The following is an 8599-nucleotide window of genomic DNA, read 5'->3' as shown; positions in this document are numbered from 1 at the left end:
AAAAAAAAACCGACTTAAAAAAAATATATATATATAAATATTTCATCATCCAATGATCGGATCTAAACCAGATTAGTAGGGGACTACTAGTATTATTGTAAAACACTTTTTTTTTGTTAATCTTTGACATCTTTAGAGTTGCAGTATTATGCTTGTTCAATAAATAAACGTATTAACTTACATAAGTTTGGAGAATATATGAAGTTCTCTTAAATCCTGTTGTCAAAGCCCCCTTCGCATACATACTTAATTCACTCCTTATGTTAGGTTAGGTCAGGGGCTCCCAAACTTTTTTCACCGCGGCACCCTTGTTGTGCTAAAAAAATATCGCGGTACCCCTACTCTTCAAATGTCTACGAAAACAGTAAAACACAATGCAAACTTTATGCTCCTTTAGCTTTAATGTGAGGACCAGGGTAGCCAACTCGTGGGGAATTCCCCGATTTGCGGGGAATTTGAGTTTGCGTGGGGAATCGGGGAATTGACCGTTTTTAGTGGGGAATTTCAGTTCGTTCAATTCTAGTATAATATAGTTTTAAATGGCCAAAACTGTCCGTTGATTTTTAGAATTTCATTTGTCGCATTTGCTTTCATATAACGAATAAATATAATTTATTTTCATATGGAAGAAAACCGCAAAAGTTTCGGCAAACAATTCTAAGGGCGCGTCCACACAGAAAGTCGAGCGGCGCCGAGCGAAATAAGGCGGAACCAAGAGAAGCTGCTGGTGTTCACACTGAACGAAGCGAAGCGGAGCTTTTCTCATGGACTCGGCTGCAAAGATACCTCAAAAAATACCGTCAATAAAAAGGGCCAAAAATATTTTCTCAATTTTATTCAAAAGATTAGTTGTAGAATTCGGTTTTATTTGAATATTTTTCTATTTTGTTTGCAGCAGCGCACATAGGGACGAAGCGACAATATAGGACGACAAAAATGTTCACGTCCATACGTATTTCCATGAAATTTGGTATTTAGGGATTTTCATCATCACTGATTTCGAATATTAAATTAAATTTCCAAAATTCACGATGGAGGATCCAATATGGCGGACGATTCCTTAAAAAATTTATATATTTTTGTGAAACTTGGTGTCCAGAGATTTTCGTCGTCACTGATTTCGAAACTGATATTCAATTTTAAAAAACCAAATTGGCGGATCCAATATGGTGGGACGATTTCTTCAAAAATGTTTAAATTTTTATGAAGCTTGGTATCAACTCCATATGTATTTGACAGATTTCAATGAAATTTGGTAATTAGGGATTTTCGTCGTCACTGAATTCGAATATTAAATAAAATTTCCCAAATTCAAAATGGCGGATCTAATATGGCGGACGATTTATTAAAAAATTTATAGATTGTTATGATGCTTGGTATCCAGAGCTTTTCGATATTTAATTTTTTTTAAATTTAATTTAAAAAAATCAAAATACCGGATCCAATATGGCGGAAGATTTCCACAAAAATGTATAGATTCTTATGAAGCTTGGTATCCAGAGATTTTCGTCGTCCCTGATTTCGAAGTTGATATTATATTTTCAAAAATTCAAAATGGCGGATCGAATATGGCGTCCCGAACAATAGGCGTTTTACTTTTAACGCAATGCATAACCTTTAGCACCATTTGAACCCATTTTGAAAATTTAATTTCAATTTCGTAATCAAAGATAACGAGGATCTCTGAATACCAAGCTTCATAACAAACTATAATTCAAAAAAATTAGTCCGCCATTTTGGATAGGCCATTTTATAAAAATTTTAAAATTTGTTAAATAGAAAAAGGCCATTTATAAAATAGGTTCACATCCATTTTACAAACAAATATATTTTTAACAAAATTCGCAAAATAAATTACATAGATACCTCACGCCTCACTTTCCATGGACGCAAAACTATTAGTTGTTAATAAGAATAAAATGACAAGCGAAACTATTTTATCATCGCTTCAAACAAAACAGGTAAGAAAGTCTAAGTTCAGGTGGAGCCGAATATTAAATACCCGGCGCAAGTATTAAATATATGTTTTTTCACCTTTCCGAATGCTACCGCTTACCATCTAGCCGGGGTGTATCAATTTTGAGTAAATTAGCGTCCTTAAATTTCGAAATATTGCAGTTTCAAGCATTTATGAAATTTACCGTTATATGAAAAGCGGCCGTAATTTTAGCCCGATATCAATAATTTTCAACATTTTGCTTTTATGTGGCAAGCACAATAAAAATACCGAGTTTGGTACAAATTGGTAGAACGGTTACCGATATACATATATGTGATCATAAGTGGGCGGTGCCACGCCCATTTTCCAAAATTTTACCATAAACGTATTTTTTGGTAAAGAATTGTTTGCAATCATCAATTTTGAATAAATATTTACTGATTTATCGAAGATTTTGTATTTCTCTAAATTACCGCTTTATGGGATGTAGGCGTGGTTATGGTCCGATTTTAAAACTTTCCGGCCATTTAGTATGCTGTACCAAGTCCAACAACTGTGCCAAGTTTGGAAAGTGGTGCAGCGGTTACCAAGATATACGCATGTAACCATAAGTGGGCGTGGCTACGCCCATTTTCCCAAAATTTATAATATTCTTATTTTTCGTCTGAAAATTATTGTAAATATCAATTTGGATTGAATTATCTTCAGTATTTACTAAAATATCGCAGTTTTCGTATTTCTGGAAATTACCGTTATATGGGAAGTGGGCGTGGTTACAGTACGATTTCGCCCATTTTCATTACCAACCTACCTTGGATTAGCGGAAACCTACATACCAAATTTCGTTGAGATATCTCAATTTTTGCTCGAGTTATCGTGTACACGGACGGACAGACGGACGGACAGACAGACATGGCTTAATAGATTTCTCTATTCATTCTGAGCATTTATGTATACATTTGTCTATATCTATCTCGATTCGTTTTGGCTGTTACAAACAACCGTTATGTGAACAAAATTAATATACCCTTGTGCACAAGTGCGCTCGGGTATAAAAATGATTTAATTCGACGCACGGTAGAATATCCAACTTTGCGCTTCTGCAATAATTGTGTGTAACATTGTGGACTGGTTTATAAGGAGTATTAGAAAGGTGTGTGTGATAAGGTTTAAAGACTTTTGTTTTCCTATTTTTGTTGTCGTAATTAGTCACTTTGTCCTTATGTGCAGCGTCATGAAGCTGAAAAATTAAATAGAAAATTCAAAATCAAAAACTGCTTTGCTTACAGCTCCAAACGCTTATGAAAAAGTTTGCTGTATGAACACCTTCACACGGCTCGGCTCCATTTTCTGTGTGAACGTACCTTAAAACGAACATTTTTAGACAGCCATTTTGGAGTTAAACGTTAAACACTACTCACAAACTCGGAGGTTGCCATACAAATAATTTTCGTTTAACTCGCCTTAAACACCACTTTTATTTGGTGTTAAAGCGAGTGCAACCCTTTTTTTAGAATTTGGTTTGTGTCTTTGATAATCCTCTCTCTCTCTTCCCGTACAGCAGGATTTTAGTCCGAGGTCTTTCCGGGCACATAAGTGTAGAATATTAAAAATTTAACTATGCAAAAACCAAAATTGTGGCTCAATAGAACTTTTTGTGCTGATTTCAACCCTACCAAAATTATTTGGCAGAAGTAAAAATAAAGAATATATCAATGGTTAAATAAGGAAAATGGTTGAATAAGGAAAATGTATTAGCAACAAGAGTTTACGGGGTGTACATAGCTCAGTGGTTGACGCTTCGGACTTTGCACATCGATTACGCAGGTTCGATCCCTGCTGAAGTCTAGAAGAAAGAAGTCTGATGAGGAGATTTGGTGATATCCGAAATAGCTGCTATAACTTCTACCGCTTAGACTTTGTTGCTTTTTCAATTTTTCCTAATAAACAATCGTGGTACAAGGCTCAATAAAAATATTATGCTTAAATTTGAACTTTTGATTTTTTTTAATATTACTATCTTCTGAACAATATAACCTATTAAAAAACTAATGACAACAGAATAAAGGTAGTTAGAGGATATTTCACTTGATGTACATAATTTTTTCCTTTTTTATATTTGTAAGCCAGAAATACCTAATAACCAAAAAATGTATAAATATATTTTTTTTAAATAGCGTTTATTTAAAATTTGTTTTCAAAAAGGTTTGCTGTATACGTCGCGTAAAAGGTCTTTAAATTATATTTAAATTGACATCAATTGACGGTCAAATAATTTCCGAGATATAAATATAAAAAACATAAAAGTTAAACTTTAACCGCTTTTATTGGCTTTAGTTTTTATTTTCGCCAAATAATCTTGGTATGTTGAAATCAGCATGAAAACTTCTATTTAGCTACATTTTTTAATTTCTTAATGGCTAGACGGCTGGTATTCCACACCACGACTACTTCTGTCCTAATCCTAGAGTACGGGAACAGGCTAAATGTGAGTAAGAAAGAGTAAACAAACGAATGTCAAATTTAACTCCGAGTTCATTAAACACCCCAATAAGAACCCCTGACAGTTGTTCATAAACTCAAAACGTTAAACTCGAGTTTAAATTTCAACGTGAACGTAGTATTAATTTCGCAGGCCTCTGTTATCTCGCAACGTTATCCAATACTGGTTTTTAATCTAGTGGCGGCATCTTCCTAGTCGCCAGGGAATACCGATGGATCATACAGTGCCTATCTGCCTCTTGCTTCATCCTAGTCATCGCTCCTTTCATTTTTACAACCACTGCAAATATCCGCACACGTGCTCCATTTCAAATCATTTTTCTGTACAAATTTGTCGATAGCTTTAAAAATTTCATCGCTAGTGGTGTAAGTCTCAAGTACTTCGCTAATCAAAAGTTCTTCTTTGATTTGCATTGCGAATGGATACCTCACTAACACGAGAAGAACATTAAGTCCCACTATGTCGGTATCGCACTACGTACAATGTATGTATGTACAATTTCTTTATAACGAAAATGTTTTGTGAATAGTATTTAATATAAACAGGTTGTTATGCATGTATATATGTACATACATATGTGTGTATGTATGCTTATCATATTGTAACACAGAAATATTTTGCAAAGCAAACATTTTAATAAAATAACCTTTCACACTACCATAGCAAATAAATTTTTTCATATGCCATGACAGAAAAGATTCTGTAGCTTCAAAACCATTGTACAGATGTTAAAACTAATATCATTTTTGAATTCAGCATCTAAAATTCATTCAGAAATTACTTCTTTTTGTTTTGAAATATATTTCCGCGGCGAAGAAATTAATTTAGTTCCGGAATCCAAAAATCACACACTGTGCGTCGGTACTTTCGTCAAGTTGCAAACTAAAAAGTTCAAAAGTTTTCAAACTTTTTATAAGTTCGCTCTTGACTGCCTCTAAAATGGTGTTGATTCGCTCTTTCACAGTGTAATTGTGAAGTTCCAAAGAATAAGTAACATATCTATCCACGTGTGCGAAGCTGCCGCGCTTGTTACGAGAACAGCCAAGCCAGCAAAAAATCCGCAAATTAATCCGAAAACGGGAAGAAAAGTGGATGAAACGCGGCTTAGGTATAAAAAAAATACCAAAAGTGGTTGTGAAAGGGTACGTTTTCGGCTATTTTTCTGATAAAATTTTTCGCTGACAAAACGTACTGGGGAACTGTCCCTGCGAAATGTCCCTGCGCTGCAAGCCATTTTTGTTGTGTATGGGTTTTGGAGAGCCGCTGAAGGTAAATTTAATAAAAATCTAAATTTTTTGATGTTGAAGTTTATTCAAACCGCTTGCGTTGTGTATGGAAAGTTTAAAGAATTTGCCCGCACCACCAGTATGCTGTACCCACTAGCGGCTTTTTGTTTTTATTTTTTTGTCTCGTGGGACGTTTATTTTGATACGGAAATGATTTAAGTCTCTTCATAATAATTATATGGAACTTTTATCTTTCTCGTCTCTCGGGGCGTTTATTTCAAGACGAAAATGATTATTATCCTTTCTATATCCTTTCAATTTTAATATCTAATTGTATTTGTAAATGTGCTACACCTACGGCCAACAGCCAAAATGGAAAAATTCCAACAAATATCAGAGAAAAATACATACGTATTTGTATTAATATGTATAAAGGAATGTGATTTGTATTACGGAAGTATGTTGTAAATGTTATATACTAAATTTACGAGTCGTTTCGAAGCGTAAAACTAAGTCGAATGTGAATATATCGAGGGCTTATATTCAATACCCTCTATCTGCACTTTTCACAAAAATGAGATTCTGATATAAAAATCCTCCTAAGGGTTAACTGTCATCGGTGATATTAATGCTGACCTTGTATAACGCTTGAAAGAAGAATTTACTATTATATTGCAAAGTCAGAATTAACAATAGTGATGTCAGGTAAGTCCCAGATGGCTTCTAACATCGCAAAGTAGTTTTTGTGAAAATTGCAGATAGAGGGTATTGAATATAAGCCCTCGATATGTAATTTAATTGATCTCTACAGTACCACGCCAAACGATTGGAAACAGTACTCACATGTTTATATTTTCAAGTTTCTCCCATTTTTTGAATTTGGATTATTTTTATTTTATAACAATATAATTAATTCAAAACTTGGCAAAATTCCACATATTTTAAAAAATGATCATGAAAGTTTCAAGGATTTTTGGGTATGCAGGTTTATATCCCATTCAATTTCAGTATAAAAAAAGTGCAAGTTTCAAGTTGCTTAAAATTCGCGTTGATTTTTGAGAATTTGTTTGGTTTAAGGTGTTTCGCATTTTCTTTCATACAAAGTATCTTCTAAAAGTTTTCTGCATACATATATGAGACATTCTTTTTCATATCGGACACCAAATTTGGTGTCACACTTTCGATTGGCTTCAAATTTCAAGTTTCAAGTTGTTAAAAATTTGCGCTGATTTTTAGTAATTTCTTTTGCTGACAGTGCCGTGAATTTTCTTCAATATGAGCCATTCTTTTTTTGGTTGGACGGATTTCGTAAAAAAAATTATGTCATGTCTCCGATTCGCTTCAAATTTTGTTTGTGGGTTTTATACATGAAATAAGCTAACACGTGTTCGAGGATTTTTTTCTTCTTTTTTTTCTTCGGAGATATAATCTGTCAAAGTTTGCATTTTTTCGTGATTCTGACTATTCATGTACTCCTTCAAATCGTTATATCTCGGGTTCTGCTCATCGTAGAGACTTCATCTTAACGTCGTTTTAAAGCTAAGGAAACGGGCTTAATATTTCTATATGTAAGATGGTCAAGATTGTCCTAAAGCCAACTTAGATATTAACAGTTGAACGTTTTGAAGTTGATTTGCATAATGAAGACCAGTAAATTAGGGATTTAAAATTATACCATCGTAATCCCTGTTTAATTCTCTATAAAAAAAACGTGGTTCAAAAACTATTTTTAAAATGTTTTTCCTTATGACGAGATGGTTTATTTTGTGAGAACCAAAAATTTTTTGTAATTTGTTTTACAAAACTTATGTTGAGATATATTTAGTAAGGTGTTAAACATCGAGTTTTTGCAAGAATTTGAATTTTATTGCGGATTCCGATAGAATACCTCTCCAGGTATAATATCTGTACAACAAGATTTTTCTTTAAGGCGACAAACCCCTAAAACTGTGCGTGGCAATTGTAGAAATAAAGTTTGCAAAACGCAGATTTTATTGCGGATTTCGGCAGAATATCGCTTCGTTAACAACATTTGTTCCACAACTTTTTCAATCAAAGAATATTCTAGAAATGGGCGTGGCTATATTAAAACGAAAGTTCAAAAATTTAAACTTTGTTGTGGATTTCGCCAGAATATCTATATGGAGGCAATGGAAAACCTCCGAGTGTATTTCTGCCATAAAAAATAGCTTCTCATAAAAATACAATCGGTGTTCGGAGTCGGCGTAAAACTGTAGGTCCCTCCGCTTTGTGTGACATCAAGGCGCACGCCACAAGTCGGAGGAGAAGCTCGGCCAAACACTATCATATGTGTAAGCGCCAATCTAGTATTATTATTATCTATATGGATTGAAAAAGTTGTGGAACAAATATTGGTAACAAGGAGATATTCTGCCGAAATCCTCAATAAAATCTGCGGTTTGCAAACTTTAGTTCTACAATTGCCACGTCCATTTTTAGGGGTTTGTCGCCTTAAAGAAAAATCTTGTCATACAAATATTATACCTGGATAGGTACTCTATCGGAACCCGCAATAAAATTTTACTTTTTGCAAAGGCCCGATGTTTAACACCTTACCAAATATATCTTAACATAAGTTTTCGAAAAAAAATTTCAAAAAGGTTTTGATTCTAATAAAATAAACCATCTCATCATAAAGAAAAATATTTTTAAAAAAGTTCTTGAAAAACCCCCATTTTTTTGAAAAACGTTTTTTATAGAGAATTAAACAAGGATTACGATGGTATAAATTTAAATCCCTAATTTACTGGTCTTCATTATGCGGATAAACTTCAAAAAGTTCAACATTAATAGCTAAGCTAGCTTTAGGAATATCTTGACCATCTTATATATAGAAGTGTTAAACCCGTTTATGAGCTTTAAAATTACGTTAAGATAAAGTCTCTACGATCAGCGGAACCCGAGATATAA

This window comes from Rhagoletis pomonella, unplaced genomic scaffold (assembly GCF_013731165.1).
Source record: "Rhagoletis pomonella isolate Grant_MI unplaced genomic scaffold, Rhpom_1.0 Rhpom_scaffold_00005, whole genome shotgun sequence".
Taxonomy (NCBI): domain Eukaryota; kingdom Metazoa; phylum Arthropoda; class Insecta; order Diptera; family Tephritidae; genus Rhagoletis; species Rhagoletis pomonella.
The sequence above is the reverse complement of the archived record's forward strand: the minus strand, read 5'-3'. Positions refer to the sequence as shown.